The 17,904-nt window shown below is 40.8% G+C and overlaps 1 long non-coding RNA gene across 1 annotated transcript; it reads right to left on the bottom strand.

Moving 5' to 3' along the window:
* Positions 1 to 1,374: 1,374 nt before the first annotated feature.
* On the bottom strand, positions 1,375 to 3,535 carry LOC140762985 (uncharacterized). Its single transcript, XR_012104792.1, has 3 exons — positions 2,994 to 3,535; positions 2,571 to 2,689; positions 1,375 to 1,727 (listed from the first exon to the last, which is right to left on the bottom strand). It is a non-coding gene; the product is annotated as an uncharacterized lncRNA (long non-coding RNA).
* Between the last annotated feature and the right edge of the window lie 14,369 nt (positions 3,536 to 17,904).

The following is a 17,904-nucleotide window of genomic DNA, read 5'->3' as shown; positions in this document are numbered from 1 at the left end:
CTTAAATAGACATTATTATATAATTGTAGTTAATAAATAACAAAACAAGTATAGGAATTAATGGTAATAGGAGGATAATCAAATAGAATATTTAGGATAAATTAATAATATATGATTACAATAAGAAATTATCTTTTAGTCGGGTTAATTTTAGTTAGTGAAAAGACTAACATTATATGTTATAAATAATTTCAAATTCTGATCCCCCTAGTCAAAATCACATGGACCTTCCTAACAAGGACTGATTGTTGTTGTAGCAAATGTGAAAGAGTGATTGTTTAGTAATTACAGTTACAGTGAGTAATCTTACCTCTTAGACGTCTTTATCAAATTAGGATATATTATATAATTATCTATACGCATTCTACTTTGGCCTCCAGCATGATTATATGATCATATATAAAGATGATTACGATTGAGCATATTTTATTATTTATTTGGTTAGACTGATCTTAGATATGAATATGTTGATAATATATAGAGATAATTAGAGGTAAATAGATTATGTGTACATTATGTCGAGTTAATATATAGCATGAGTATGCATGTAATAGATATATAATTAGAGACTGCATTGTATTATATTTCTTTTGACTCCTCTTTCACCTAAATTTCTAAGTTGCATAACTTGTTATAGTACTAGATATATGCATATGATATATTATTTAGAAGGAAATACATAAATCTCATTGCAAATAGAGTTGATAGAAAAAACATGAGAGTACTCGAATTGGCGTCAAGGTTAGGGGTGCTTAATTATTATGGTTGCTAATATGCGATATCTTATGGCATATGTCCGAGGTCAATTGAGTTTGCTGTGCATAGACAATCAGATACCTACTATTTACTAGGGCATACGTAGAGAGAGTTACCCTAATATGATTTCTATTAACTAGTGGGGTAACCAATCTGGATGGATGTTGATATACCCTTAGCATATGACAAGATATGATTATGATTAAGATACCCTTAACGAATAATAAAGTATGCTATAAGCCTATAGCAGGATGATGAAATTGGGTACAGGGTGTTGATAGTGCACGGTGATCTTGTAACGCCACCGCTCGGCATGAATACATGCACGCCCACGCGCCCACACGGTACGTGCGGCGCACGCGACAGGATGGATAGAGCCCATCACGCACAAATATACTCATGTGCACTTATAATCATGACATCATCAAATACTACTTGCTAACATATCCATGCTCATATAATCCAACACCAAATAAATCATATTATCAAACAAATAAACCTATTAACATATGAATATCTAAGTCCACAATAATATACACTAGACCACTACAAAATCTGACAGGACCCACACAGGCCACAACAAACCATCAAGATACAACTAAACAATTAATGCACGAGTACACTATAATCTGACATGTATTATACAAATCACCGTCTAATACAATAAAATATAAATATCAAATAATGATACAACTCAATATCTGATTAAACTATCTCCTATACCATCTCACGTCTATAGCTCACCTTATCATCGCTCTAAAATATCTCCTCAAGATATTTTAAGTCGCTATCACATACTACATATCTAGCAATTATGGTATTTTGATTTCTGTCATTGTACAAATTATCGGGGAAATTCCTCAGATAGAGGTTCATTAGAAAGGGTTCTTAAATGTTACACTAAATCTTCGTGCTATAATAATTAGTTAGAATGATGTCCTTGTAGCTGTAGTATCCTGCAGCATACCCACCTATAGGCAGATCATAGAAATGAAACCATGTTACTGCTGTACAGCTGAATAGATAAGAAATACAATGTGAATCTACCATATTTCAAACATAAAGTATGAACAAATCTGCAAATATTTGATTAAAACTGCAAAGAAATGTTTGTCAAAAAAAAAATGCAAAGAAATCTGCCCTCCGGCAGAGGAGGAATAACTTGTGTCTTTTCCCCAAAATTTCAATCAATATCTGATATGGATAAAGTTTCAACAGGGACATACTTTGTGTGCAGCTCTAAATCTACACTAGCAAATCGTATCTGCAGAAGAAAGTGCATTGATGTTCTTTATTGATCATATGAAACATGATTGAAATAAGCCATTATTAGTAGTTTGTCCTGTAAGACAATAAAGACTGAGCAAAACATTGTCAGAGATAAAAAAAAAAATCATAGGATTCCAGCATTCAAGCCCATCCAGAAACAGAGATTTTATTGTCACAGCGGTCTATGCTTATGTAAACGGTAGTAGGAATAATAAAAGAAGATAAAATATACAAATACAAACATTGTATATCCTCTATTTTTAATATTATTCTTCTTTTTAAGTTCTCTAAAATGATTCGGACATTTCCAACAATTTGGAAATATCTTTTTTCCTGAATGTGAAGATTTATCACTTAACATTATACTGCTTTATTGCATCCAATCATCAAGGCACTGTACATAAATGCAAATAGAAATAAAAGGAAAGAAACAAAAAATGCTACTACATTGTAAGATTAACTCCAAATTTTGTACTGGCAAAAAGAAAGGTATTCTAACAAAATAATTATACAAATAAGCTAAAGAAGTACAAGACCTTACTGACCTGACGAAGACTCAAAGAACCAGCACAAAAAGGTTTTTGCAGCAAGAAGTTTCAGATATATTTCTTCAGGAAGAGATTCATCAGCTTCATAGTGTTTTGCAATTCTCAAAAGAGTATCCCTGACACAGATAAAATTGAATCACTGATAAAAAATATTTCTACATATCTAAGTATTCGATAGTGTATAGAGTCCAATTTGGGTGAGTTATAGGTTGTTTTGGCTCAAGATGTTACACTAGGGTTGCAACATAACAAGACAAAGTCAGATTGGTTATTAGAGAAGGCTTCAAGAACTGACTGAATGCATTTTAGCATAGAAAATGAAGCAGAACCTATTTAGATCAAAACTTCTCTTGAACTACTAATTACCATAGAAAACGAACCACAACCTAGTCCAATCAAAACTTTGCTTGAACTACTGACCTGATTTAGCCCAAGCAAAAAACCATATGCATTACAATGTTCCCTCCTCACCGCAAACTCCAGCGTCCACATCCCCGAAGACAAAGGTATCCATCAGTCGGATACCGTGGCGATAATCTACTCGTCGGGGACCACCGGGCTGGTGAAGGGCGTGGCGCTCTCCCACCGCAACCTGACAGCCAGGTGGTGCCCTTAGCCTCAGAGCCGGTGACAAGGCCGGCGACCGTGCTGATCGTCGCGGTGCCGCTCTTCCATGTTTACGGCTTCGTCTTCTGCCTGAAGTCGATGGCAGGGGGGGGAGACGGTGGTGATCTCGATGGGGGGTTCCGACGCAAGGAGGACGCTGGAGGCGATCTCCCGGTTCTAGGTGACCCACCTCGCCTTGGCCACGCGAGGAGGAGCAGGCGGCTAAGAAGAGCCGCAGTGATGTGAGCTCGCTCGAGGCCGCGAGCTGCGGCGGCGCGCCGATTGGCGATAATGGAGAGGAGAAGAGGAATGAAATTTTTAGAGGGATTTATTTTCTGATCCGGATCCGGATCCAGATCAAGGTACATATGACTAATACTGGCTCCATATAAATTCACATATATTATTTAAAGTATTTATTGATATTTTATAAATGTCGGTAATTCTATAGGGTATTCCAATATTTGTTAATGCCGATAAAAGATAGTGGTGACGTTTTGTAACACCCCCGCCCGGCATGGGCACGTGCACGCCCATGTGCCCACACTGTATGTGCAGCGCACGCGATAAGTCTGGTGAGGCCCGTCACACATAGATACACTACTGTGCCCAAATAATAATGACATCATCAAATAAAACCTGCTAATATATATATGCTCACATAATTCATCACTAAATAAATCATACTATTAACCAAATAAACACTTATTAACATATGAATATCCAAGTCCACAATAATATATACTAGGCCACTATATAATCTAGTAAGGTCCATATAGGCTACGACAAACCATCAAGATGGAACTAAATAACTAATATATAAATGCACCATAATCTGACATATATTCTACAAATCATCGCTGATATAATAAAGTACAAATATAACAAACCACGATACAACTCAATTTCTATACAAATTATCATCTATGCTGTATCGCACATATAGCTCACCTCATCATCCTAAAATATCTTCTCATGATATCTCAAATCGCTATCACGTACCATATATCTAAGGAGTTAGAAAAGAAATAAAGTGAGTCATGAAGAAAAAGCTCAATAAATAGGCCTTACCCCAAATTAGTGATGTCAAACAGAGAGTAAATCATGTATTAGATATGAATTACATGGGAGTATCATGTGATGAATGAGTATATGAATGTATCATCAATAATATATAAATAAAATATATATATCATGTCATAACGATCAAAGTATATAATTCTCGATAATGTATAAATAAATCTCTATATCATACTATTATTGTAACTCTTTCAAATATGACATATATGATGAATACTGACTATGATCATACTATGATATTAAATGCAACCACATATGATGTATATTGACTACTCAATGACGTGGCCACAGGTAACCGAGTAAATTAATCATGTTTTAAGTTTGCGTATGTCCTATTCATACATAATATTAGATCCTCCTTCCTAACCATGTGCAAATTTATATATTGTGGAAAATATGTTTTCTATTTTAGTTAAGACTTATATACGTAATGGCAGGTACTATGACTTTATTTGCACACACCGTTAGGATTTTATTTGACCCTAGGGCCACCCATTCCTTTATTTCTACATCCTTCCTGGAAAATGCGGATGTGGCACTAGGACCTCTTATGGAGCCCTTAGTCATAGCCACCCCACTTGGATACTTCTTGGAAGTCCGCCATGTTTATCGTTCTTGCACCTTGACTTTTGGCGAGTGGGACTTTAGGGCGGACCTCCTACCCCTTGAGATGCAGGACTTTGACCTAATCTTGGGAATGGATTGGTTAGCCGCCTACCATGCCAGTATTAACTACTACAGCAAGGAGGTCATCTTGCAGCTTAATGATGGCATTGAGTGTCGATTGTGTAAGGATCGACAGGTGAACCGTTCATAGTTGGTGGCGATCATATCTATCGAGTCAGTTGGGACCCAAACCCTGACTGACTTACCAGTGGTGCAGGAGTTCCCAGATGTTTTTCCTAAGGACATTCTAGGGCTTCCCCCAGACAGAGGAGTTGAGTTCATCATTGACCTGATTCCGGGGGCGGGACCAGTCTCCAAGGCATCTTACCGTATGGCTTCAAAGAAGATGGAAGAACTGAGAGAGCAGATTGATGACCTGCTAAGTATGGGACTCATCCGACCTAGCTCATCCCCTTGGGGCGCTCCAGTCTTGTTAGTAAAGAAGAAGGATGGTACACTCTGCCTTTGCATTAATTATCGGCAACTGAACCAGCTGACTGTGAAGAACAAGTATCCATTGCCTCGCATTGAGGACTTGTTTGATCAATTGCGTGGAGCGCGCATCTTTTCGAAGATTGATCTGAGATTTAGGTATCATTAATTGAGGATTAGGGAAGCGGATGTCCCAAAAATCGCTTTTCGTACCCGGTACGGGTTGTATGAGTTCCTGGTTATGCCTTTCGGCTTGACCAATGCACCAGCTATCTTCATGGACTTGATGAACTGAGTCTTTCGCCCTTTCTTGGATCGGTTCATGGTGGTATTCATTGATGATATCTTGATTTACTCTGCCTCAGAATTGGAGCATGAAGAGCATCTTCGGTTGGTACTACAGGTGCTAAGGAGAGAAAAGTTATTTGCTAAGTTCTCCAAGTGTGAATTTTGGCTGGAGGAAGTGGTGTTCCTTGGGCATGTGGTCTCGGGAGAAGGCATCCGGGTTGATCAATCCAAGATCACCGCTGTTCTCAATTGGAGGCAACCGAGTACCGTCTCTAAGGTCCATAGTTTCTTGGGTTTGGCCGGGTATTACCGGCGTTTTGTGGGAGGATTTTCGAAAATTGCCAGTCCCCTCACTAGGCTAACTCGAAAGGATCAGTGTTTTGAATGGACAACTGATTGTGAGGAGAGCTTCCAAGAGCTGAAGAGGAGACTTACATCTGCACCTGTCCTTGTAGTTCCTCGTAGTGGAGGAGGCTACCAGGTCTACTATGATGCTTCATAGTCGGGCTTAGGCTGTGTCCTCATGCAGGAGGGCGGAGTTGTCGCTCATGCATCCAGGCAGCTCAAGAACCATGAGCGGAACTACCCTACCCACGACTTGGAGCTAGCAGCGGTAGTGTTCGCCCTGAAGATTTGGAGGCATTATCTTTACGGGGAGAACTGCGAGATCTTCACTGACCATAAGAGTTTGAAGTACCTGTTCACCCAGAGGGAGTTGAACATGAGACAACGCAGGTGGCTTGAGCTGGTGAATGATTATGACTGCACCATTAACTACCACCCTAAGAAGGCAAATGTGGTGGCTGATGCCTTGAGCAGGAAGTCGATGGGGGACTTGGCTAGTTTGATTACTCAGCAGCAGGACATCCTACGAGATCTACAGAAGATGGACGCGCACATCATAGCCAAAGATGTGGGTGCTGGACTGCTGGCCCAGTTAACGGTGAGGCCGACTCTAGTGGAGAGGATCAGAGTTGCACAAGCAGAAGACCCCCATTTACTATAAGTCCTCTGGCAAGTTCGAGACTCAAGTAAAAAGGGTTTTTGCCTCGATGCATTGGAAACCCTGAAGTTTGGAGATAGATTCTGTGTACCTGACATGGGCGGACTCCGTCGGGAGATTTTAGAGAAAGCTCACCAGACATCTTATAGAGTAAACCCTAGGGAGACGAAGATGTACCATGATGTTCGTAGATACTTCTGGTGGCCGGGATTGAAGAAGAGCATTGCATAGTTTGTAACTCGATGCTAGATTTGTCAGCAGGTCAAAATTGAACATCAGAGGCCGGCTGGGACACTCAGGCCATTACCTATTCCTGAGTGGAAGTGGGAGCATATCACTATGGACTTTGTAGTGGGTCTGCCGAAGACCTTGAAGAAAAAGGACTCTATATGGGTGATTGTGGATCGATTGACCAAGTCAGCTCACTTCCTCCTAGTCAATACCACTGATTCTATGGATCATCGAGCCACTTTATTCCGGGATGAGATCTTTGCTCGCCATGGGGCACCAGTTTCTATAACTTCTGACCGTGACCTCAGGTTCACCTCTAGGCTGTGGCATCATTTTGCTAAGTCACTGGGTACCAAATTGCAATTCAGCACTTGAGGACAAGGTTGCGGAAGCGTGGTGGATTGATACGATTCGGATTTCACCGATGTCGTCTTGAGCATGGATTCACTTTAGGAGTGTTTTTGTTTCTTGTTTCAATATTTAATTTCTATGAAAATAAGTTTTCTATAAGTCGCGTTCGAACGCGGGTGGAGTGAGTTCAAACATGGTTGTGAACATGGGTGAAGAGTGTGCACTGTGCATTCGAACGCGTCGTTCGAACGCACTGTGAACGCCTGCATAGTGTTCGCAAATCCAGAGAAGTGGAAAATAGGCGCGTTTGATCGCACGTTCGAACACCTGCATCGTGTTCGCAAATCTAGAGAAGAGCGAACTCAGTGCGTTCGAACGCGATTGGGCGCGTATGTACACGGTCAGCGAAAATTATATTGTTTAGGGTTAATTTTGAGTTATTGGTTAGCCTCTAAAAGGATGTGAGTGGCAACCAGAGGTCATTATTGATTATTGAGAATTGAGTTTTGCCTTGCCTCCTTCGTCTTCTTCGTTTCCATTCTCTCAATCCTTGGCGACGCCGCTTTTAACCTCCCTCGACCGTCCAATCACCCTAGTCTCTTATGGGTGGCCCTCTCCTCTCCCTTCTTCCAATCTATCCAACACTTGCCCTGACCCTTCCATCAACCATAACCGTTCCACCACCACTTTTCACCAGTGCCACCCCATTAACACTGGTCCACCTTCAACCACCATCACCTAGGATCACGTGCCTCCATCGACGGATCCAAAACAGACCACCCTAACCTTTGCCCACTAATTGAATGATATCTTGAGATCCCCACATCCGATTTGCCTGAAACTAGATTTGTTGGAAAGACTTTTTATGGGGCTACAACATACCAAAGTTTCACATCGATCTGATGCTAGCATATTTCGTGATCTTATTTTAAAGTTCTGTGTCAAATCTAGTTCAGATCAGAAAATTGGAAGAGATCGAACCTTAGCCTAAGGGGAGATCGTATCATGCAATCGTACTGATAGGTGACCTTGCATCTGATGTGAATCCAGAAGTTAGCACATCGCTACTTCGGTCCATTTCAGGTGATAGAGCGTATCGGTCCGATTGCATATCGCTTGGAGCTGCCTGAGGGGTCGAGAGTAAATTCAGTCTTCCATATTTTATTGTTAAGGGAGCGGATTGGAGATCACCAGGTTGTTGGACCAGTTCTACCAGAGCCACTGCAGGAGACAGAGATTGTGGAGCCAGCTCATGTACTTGTGAGGCGCCGATGACGTCATGGTACTAGATTGGAGATGGAGGTCCTAGTCGAGTGGCTTGGCAAACCATCCGACGAGACGACATGGAAGCTGGAGACAGACATCTTGGAGCGTTTCCTCAACTTTGCACCTTGAGGACAAGGTGGGAGAAGCATGGTGGCTGATACACCTTGTTAGAGTATTTTCTTATTACAGTAGTTGTTTATTTTCAAAAAATATAAAGTTTCTGTAGGCCGCATTAGAACGCGGTAGGAGGCACATTCAGACCCCCTTGCGAACGCCCACATCAGTTCACATCGATAGAGAACGCAAAATGTGCTTTCAAATGTGGTCAGCCGTGTTTGAACGCCCACGTGCGAACGCCTACATTTGTTCGCATCCATAGAAAATGTATTTTGTGCGTTCAAACGCGGGCATCCCCGTTCGAATGCGATCGACGAGAGTCCACTATTATTAGAGTTAATAATTATTATTTTAGCTTGTTGGTTAGCCTTTTGAAAGGTGTGGATGACAACCAAAATCATTATGATGAATGAAACTTGATTTCTATCCTCTCTCTAGTCTCTCTACGCTAATCTCCCTCCTCCCTCTTCACCAACTAGCCACATCTACCGTTGGCAAGGTCTTATCTATTTTCTAATCTCCCTCGTCTATTGAGTCCTCCCTCCTCCTTGGGATCTTGGCCACTTCTCCCCCTTCATCCTTATCCCTTAAACTACATCAACCATCCACCCTCTTCTCCATTATCATCTCTAACCCTATCATCATCTACACCCGTCTCCACCACCATCACCCCCACTCTTTTGTATTTTCGCCCTAGTTGCAGTCCGAATCTACGAAGGGCATAAATACAAAAATCATAGATCAAGAAGTTATGGATCGATCAACCTTGGTTTTGTAATCTATCGGCCTACCACCACTATCCCACACTTAGAAGTTCGTGCCTCCATCCACGGATCCACAAAATCAGGTCAAAATTTTATCCCGCAAGTCTGTCTATCCCGAACCCTGACCATTGATCTGATGGTGACTTCCAATCTAGCCATTCAAAACTCGAGATATTAGATTCGTTGGAAAGCTTTTTACCAAAGTTACAACATACCCAAATTTTACATTTCAATGAGTAGATCATCTAGAGTGTCACTAGAAAGTTCAGTCCTAATTTCTATCTAGAATCAGTTGCGGATTAGAACAAGTCACTTCGAGGGAAGATCATATCACACTACTTCTAGACTATAGAGAATTCACTTGCTTGATTAATAACTAGCTTTATCTACATCACGGAATCATTCTCGCATGGGTTTGAATCTATCTTGATAATAAAAGTAATAAAAATATAAGCACAAACTTATTTGATACTAAATAATCCTGTGGACAACTGCTATAGGTTTGGGTAAGTTTACCTAATAATTCTTACATTTATTACTTTGGCAGACTTCTTGCAGCAATAATAATAGTTTGACATGTTATTAAGAGTAATTAATATAATTATCACCAAATTATCGTTCTATTAATTATTGCCAATTTAAAGCATACTTAATATGATTACCACACTCCAATTAGAACTAATTTTTTATTAGGAGCAATCAGTAAAGGTACTCTAATACCAGTCTATTTATTAATATCAATTTATAACAAATATTATGAACAATAGAGCTACCCTCTAAAGATAATTAATATTTTGTGGTACAAGTTGACAAGGATAATTAAATAACATGACTAAAATAAATTAAAGAACCACAATCTAGTTGGGCCAACCTAAGGCCCAAAGCAATGGGCTAGGTTACAACTAACCCAGAAACTACAACATCTCGCAACAATATTGGTCCAAAAGCTTAGCTCAACCAAGCTCACCCCACTTTGGTTGGGCCACACCCAATCCACGACTAACATGGGCTAGGCCACAACCCAACCCACTACCACCTTAGGTTGGACCACACCCAACCCAAGTCCACAATCTCTTATCCCCTTTCCCTCAACCAAAGATAGCAAGAGAAGGAGGAGGTGACTATCGATAGACACCCCAACGATAGCCGAGGTCGACAAGCTGGACAACAACAACAAGCTAGGGAAGAGCACACAACTTGTGGACCTAGCTGGAGATGGAGTAGAGAGCCTATCTCGACGGGAAAGATCCCGACGACAAAGTGAAGAGAAACTAGAGAAATCCCGAGGCAGATGGCTAAAGAACCAAGCCAAATAAATGGGGAGGTTGAGGGTAGTGCGGAAAGCCAAGAATTGGCCGGCTAGAGTGGCCTATGTGATACGATCTCCCTTTTAAGTGAAGGCTCTGATACCAGCTTGATATGATCTCCCCTTTTGGGCTAAGGCTCTGATACCAGCTTGATACGATCTCGCCTATGGCTATAAAGCTCTGATACCAAAATTGATACGATCTCGCCTCTGGCTATGGAGCTCTGATACCAGCTTGATATGATCTCCCCTTAGGCTAAGGTTCGATCTCTTCCAATTTCCTGATCTGGACTAGATTTGGCATGAAACTTTGAAATATGATCCCGAAATATGTCACCGTCGGATCGACGTGAAAATTTGATATGTTGTAGCCCCAGAAAAGAGCTTTCCAAAAAATCTAGGTTTAGTGAATCGGATGTAGGGATCTCTAGATATCATCCGATTAGTAGATGAAGGTCAGGTGGTCTATTTTGGATCCGTGGATGGAGGCACGTGATCCTAGGTAATGGTGGTTGAAGGTGGACCGGCGTTAATGGGGTGGCACCGGTGAAAAGTGGTGGTGGAAGGGTTATGGTTGATAGGAGGGTTAGGGCAAGTGTTGAATAGATTGGAAGAAGGGGGAGGAGATGGCCACCCCTAAGGGACTAGGGTGATTGGTTGGTCGAGGGAGGTTAGAAGTGGCGTCACCGGGGATTGAGAGAATGAGAGGGAAAAAGACGAAGGAGGCAAGGCAAAACTCAATCTCAATAATCAATAATGACTTTGGTTGCCATCCACATCCTTTTAGAGGCTAACCAACAACTCAAATTAACCCTAATAATACAATTTTCACCGACCGCGTTCGAACGCACCCAACCGCGTTCGAACGCACCTGACCGCGTTCGAACGCACCGAGTTCGATCCTCTGGATTTGCGAACACGATGCAGGTGTTTGAACGCACGATCGAACGCGCCTGTCGATATTTGCGAACGCGATGCAGGCGTTCACAGTGCGTTCGAACGCACCGCATTAGAACGCACAGTGCATTCTCTTCACCCACGTTCACAACCCTGTTCACAAACCGCGTTCGAACTCACTCCACCCGCGTTTGAACGCGACTTACAGAAAACTTATTTTAATGGAAATTAAACACTCAAACATGAAATAAAAATACTCCTAAAGTGAATCCATGCTCGAGACGACATCGGTGAAGTCCGAATCGTATCAATCCACCACGCTTCTGTAACCTTGTCCTCAAGGTTTGAAGTTTGTGAAGCGATCTTTGAACTCTAACTCAAGTTCCTCCATGGTATGATCTTCTGCATTGGTTCCCCACATATCTAAAAATAGATGAAATATTGGTGCTGAAGAAGAGGTAAGCTCACTTGTGTCCGGTTGGCGCGAAAGGGCATCAGCCGCTCGATTCTCGATCCCCTTTTTGTAGACTAATTCGTAGTCATACCCAAGGAATTTCGTGGCCCACCGTTGTTGGGCTGTTGCTAAGTGCATCTTGAGCCATCTCAAGGTTTCATCTCTATCAGCAAGTTCCAAGTCAAGCTCGGTCCTATCCTCTGCCGCAAGTCTATCGTAAGCACGCAAGACAGGGAGAGTGCGACCATAAACCGCCTCAAAGGGGGTCATCCTCAATTGAGCTTGGATACTTGTACTCCTATTGGCCCATGGTGGAATTCGAGTCTGTCTACATTGTGTCCACTTGGTCTCGGGTGGTCGAACCAATTGACTCAATGTTAGTTCGGTAATAGAAATCTGGTGCATCCAATTGCGCTCGGGAGGTCAAGTTAGATGTAGTTGGTGGATCCAAATTATTTCCTCCAAGTGACTCGAGTTAAGTTCAACCAGCTGAACTGACTGTTGGTTGTGCTCATAATCATTCTACCCACTCCATGGATTAGGATCCAAGTCAAATGTATCTTGGTATAAGCAAACTCGTCTTAAGTCAAATAGAGGGTTTCTGATCATGTCCCTCATTTGACTTAACTGAGTCCTGAAGTCCAGAGATGGCTCATGCTCGACTTGACCCCTTTGGCTCTTAGGTCCAACCCAGCTCATGTCCAGCAATTCCACCTGGTCAAGCCCAACAATGAAGCCTTCTTGAAATTCCAACAACTTAGGGTCTTCAAAAAAATTTGAAATCCCTAATACTTTTCCCATAATTCCATCTCCATCAGCCATTGCCATAGGAGTTGCCTTAGTACGTGGCAGCCATGGTTGAGTAGTGATCACCTCCGACAATTGCTCTGGTAGGGTTCTCGGCGGTGTGGTGGCGGTCGACGACGAAGGAAGGCCAAAATTGGCCCAAAAAATAAAATCTTCAGGTCCTTCTTCTCTGTCCCGTTGCAACCATGGCAAGGAGCTTTCAGTCATCTGGAATACTAAAATAGTTGCTAGTGAGGTTCCTCTTAGGGTGCCGGTGATTAACTCCTGTGGAAGGCTAAGGTTGACAAAAACAAAATCTTTATCTCTTCCTTCTTCATTTTGTCACAGCCATGGCAGGGAACTTTCGGCCGTCTGGGTGAGAAAAGCAGCAACCCCCAAGGTCTTTACGAGGCTATCACAGGCTGGTGCTGCTATGGTTGGAAGATTGTGGCCTTCTCCTTCGAGTTGTCGCTCGGCAGAAAGCTGCAACGTTATCGCCAGTGATGGCGCTGTCGCGATCGACTGTCGATTGATCGAGGAGAATGGTGGAAGGTCACTAGAGGCCATACATGATTTCTTCCTAGTTGCTGACTCGCTGTGGTTGCAAATGAAGGTGGTGTAAGGCGGCCCAAGTGCTGAAACTTGTGGCTCTATATCATCTCCCTCACCACTGATGAGAATTCCAGATGAGGGATATCCAGCGGCCATGCGTGGTCTTCCTCCATTCAATAGTGGTTCGCATGGTTGTTGACTCATTAAAGAACTCTGTTTTGACATCGAAAGAATCTTTCCCACCATCGGGCTCGCCGAAGGAAATTACTGCCTTGAAGCTGGACTCTTCGCCGTTTCTACAGGGATAGGGAAAGGAACAACTAGCCTTTCACGGTTTGTCGGCGAGGTCTCCGATGCATAGGAAGATTTGGAGGTTCCAAGGGTTACTACAATGGTTGAGGATCCCATTGTAACCGACAGTAGTTCGTTGCGGTTGACCATGGGTCGAGGTGTAGAAGCTCGATCTTGCTGGATAACCGAACTCTCCCTAACTTTTGTGATGAACGGGGAAGTTTTGGAGGATGTTGGGTATGCTGTGGAGGGTTTCCCATGCTGCCTTGCGATTGCCCTGCTTGTTGAAGAAGGTTTCGGCCACGCCCGTATTTTCCGCATCATCTCCATCATCATTTGATTATTGATGGCCATCTATTTGGAAAGAGACCCCAACACGGCTTGAACAATAGGTTCTTCCGTATTCTGATTTGATCGAGCAGTTCCGCGGGTGGAAGTCCCTGCAACCGTTTCCCCCTCCTCTATTAGGAGAATCTCTTCTTCTTCATCTCGCCGTGCAGCCATGAATTTGATGGTCGTCATAGGAAGCGCTTGTCCTAGGAATGGTGACTCTGATACTAGATTGATACGTTTTTCCTTTTAGGTGAAGGCTCTGATACCAGCTTGATACGATCTCCCCTTTTGGGCTAAAGCTCTGATACCAGTAATGACCGTAACTCCAAAAATAAATAAAGAGGAATCTTCTTTTTACTTGCTTGAGTCTTGTAAAACTTGGCATGGTAGATTAGGACATGTTAATTATAGTACATTTCGTAGATTAATTAATCTTAATATGTTGCCTAATTTCCAAATTGATTTAAATAAAAAATGTGAAATATGTGTTGAAGCCAAATTGGCTAAGACTTCGTTTCATTCCATTAAACGAAGTACAAAACCTCTAGAACTTATACATACCGATGTATGTGATTTGAAATTTATTCAAACTAGAGGTGAAAAAAATATTTTATTACTTTTATTGACGATTACACAAGATACTATTATGTATATTTGCTAAGAAGCAAAGATGAGGCATTAGAAATGTTTATACATTTCAAAATTGAGGTTGAGAACCAACTTAGTAGAAGGATTAAAATGCTAAGAAGTGATAGAGGTGGTGAATATGAGTCACCATTTGTACAAATATGTGCAGAAAATGGAATAATTCATCAAACAACAGCTCCTTGCGCTTCACAGCAAAATGGTATTGCTGAACGTAAGAATAGAACTCTGAAAGAGATGATGAATGCCATACTAATAAGTTCTAATTTACCCTAGAATTTGCGGGGGGAAGCTTTGCTTTCTGCAAATCACATTCTCAACCGGTTACCCCATAAGAAATTGGATAAAACACCTTATGAGTTATGGAAAGGGCAAGAACTTAGCTATAAATTATTAAGAGTGTGGAGGTGCCTAGCAAAAGTTGCAATTCCAGTTCATAAAAGAACAAAAATTGGACCTAAAACTATTGATTGTATATTCATTGATTATGCTCATAATAGTAGTGCATATTAATTCCTGGTTCACAAATCAGATAATTCTGAGGTATATGAGAATACAATTATTGAGTCTAGGAATGCATCATTTTTTGAGAATATATTTCCATATAAATCTACATCAGAAGTAAGTTCTCTCAAAAGAACTTATGAAAATAAGCAAGACCAAGAGTCTATGCAAGAAGGAAATGATAATGAATCTAGACGAAGTAAGAGGGTAAGGACTTCTACGTCTTTTGGTCCTGATTTTCTAACATATTTGTTAGAAAAAGAACATCGAAGTTATAAGAAAGCAATGTCTACTCCTGCAGCTCCTTTATGGAAAGAAGCCATTGATAGTGAAGTTGAATCCATTTTGCAAAATCATACTTGGGAATTAGTGGATCTTCCACCAGGGTTACAAATGGATATTCAAAAGGAAGATGAAAGCAGATGGTTCAATTGACAAATACAATGCGAGATTTGTAGTCAAAGGATATAGACAGACAGAGAGAATAGATTACTTTGATACATATTCACCTATAACAAGAATAACGTCTATCCAATTAATAATTGCTCTTGTAGCATTATATAATCTGGAAATACATTAGATGGATGTAAAAACTGCATTCTTGAATAGTGAATTAAATGAAGAAATCTATATGGAACAACCCGAAGGATTTGTAGCTCTAGGACAAGAGAGAAAGGTGTGCAAATTAGTTAAGTCTCTTTATGGGCTTAAACAAGCACCTAAACAATGGCATGAAAATTCTGACTTAGTTCTGATGTCAAATGGTTTTCACATTAATGAATGTGATAAATGCGTTTATGTGAAATGCACTTCAGATAATTATGTCATTGTATGTCTATATGTGGATGACATGATAATAACTAGTAACAATATTAATGTTATTAAAGCTACCAAGAACATGTTGGCTAACAAGTTCGATATGAAAGATATGGGAGTTGCAGATGTGATTCTTGGTATAAAGATCACTAAGGTAATTGAAGGGTATGTTATATCTCAATCATATTATATTGAGAAATTACTCGATAAATTTGATAAGGATAATAGCAATATAGCCATAACACTTGTGGATGTGAATCTTCATCTCATAAAGAATACAGATGAATGTATATTTCAGTTAGAATATTCTAGGATAATAGGCAGTTTGATGTACGTCATGAATTGCACTCGTCCGGATATTGCGTACTCCGAGAGTAAACTGAGTAGATATGCAAGTAATCCAAACAGTGATCACTGGAAGGCGATAGTTAGGGTACTCAGATATTTGAGATACACCACTAACTATGGATTGCACTATTCAAGATATCCAGCAGTACTTGAAGGGTATAGTGATGCAAACTGGATTTCTAATACAAAAGATACCAAATCCATGAGCGGATATGTCTTTACACTTGGAGGTGCATTTATTTCATGGAAATCTTCTAAACAAACATGTATAGCTAGATCTACTATGGAATATGAATTCATAGCATTAGATAAGGTCGGAGAAGAAGCAGAATGGCTCCAAAATTTTTTAGAAGATATTCCTGTGGCCAAAACCTGTGTCCGCAATTTGCATACATTGCGATAGTCAATCGGCTATAGGAAGAGCACAGAGTCAGATGTATAATGGTAAGTCACGACATATACGTCGTAGGCATAATACAGTGTGACAATTGATCTCAAATGGTATAATATCCATTGATTATGTGAAATCAAAAGATAACATCGCGGATCCATTAAGGGTTTAATAAGAGATCAAGTATATTGTTCATCGAGGGGAATGGGTTTGAAGCCTACCACCTAGAGTAACGACACAACGGCAACCCAACATAGTTGACTGGAGATCCCAAGAACTAGATTCAAAGGGACAACCGAGTTGTGGGGGCATTCTTTGAAATCACTAAGGAATTAAATTTTCTACACCTTTCCTATGATGACATAGTGATAAACATGTACTAAGTGTTAGAGTAAGCAATGCTTTTAATGACTCTTATACTTTGGAAATCTAAGTGGAGTATGGCAGGATACTCTTAATAAGAAGTCACCTATGTGAGTGTGAATTGGCCCGTTTCTATGAGATGATTAGGCTAAATCTCTAGAGCACTCAAAGAATTACTAGGCGCGTCCAGGGCCGAAATGTACACAACATATAGAACCGACTGTGTTGAAAAGAGCCGTGTGCGTATTATTGTCTTGATTTATACAAAAGCTGAACAGTTCAAGACATCATGTTCACTGGTTAGCGAATAAATTTGATAATACTTCACTATGGAAGGTTCAAAGCCAAAAGCTACCTATCCTGATGTAGTAACTTTTCATTGTACTCTTGATCAAGTCTGCATTTCATATGCATTTTCAGCCAATTCATTCATGTGGGGGATTGTTGGTAATTTCATGTATTTGACATAAATTTTTATTAACTTTGAGCTAAGTTTTAAGTGGGGCTCACACATTATTAATGATGGTTTAATGGTGGAATTAATTTAGCCCAAATAATACTTTATTGTCATATATTCACTTAGTCAAATCCATGAAGAGAAGTGAATGAAAATTGGTTCTAAATTGGGAGGCAATGGAAAAATAAAGAAAAGTGAGTTTAATACCATATTGGATATTTGAGAAATGTTAGTATGGTATATAAATAACAAACTTCTTATGGCCTTTGGGCCCCAAAAGGGGTATTTATTTTGTGGGTAAAGATTACTATGTAACTTAACTCACACGCGTGCGCCGTCCGGCCCAGGTCGGCTTGGTTCGGTTCGCACGCACGGGTCAAGTCC

Source organism: Typha angustifolia, chromosome 7 (assembly GCF_048772165.1).
Source record: "Typha angustifolia cultivar Huaian chromosome 7, ASM4877216v1, whole genome shotgun sequence".
NCBI classification, from domain to species: Eukaryota; Viridiplantae; Streptophyta; class Magnoliopsida; order Poales; family Typhaceae; genus Typha; species Typha angustifolia.
The sequence above is the reverse complement of the archived record's forward strand: the minus strand, read 5'-3'. Positions and strand labels throughout refer to the sequence as shown.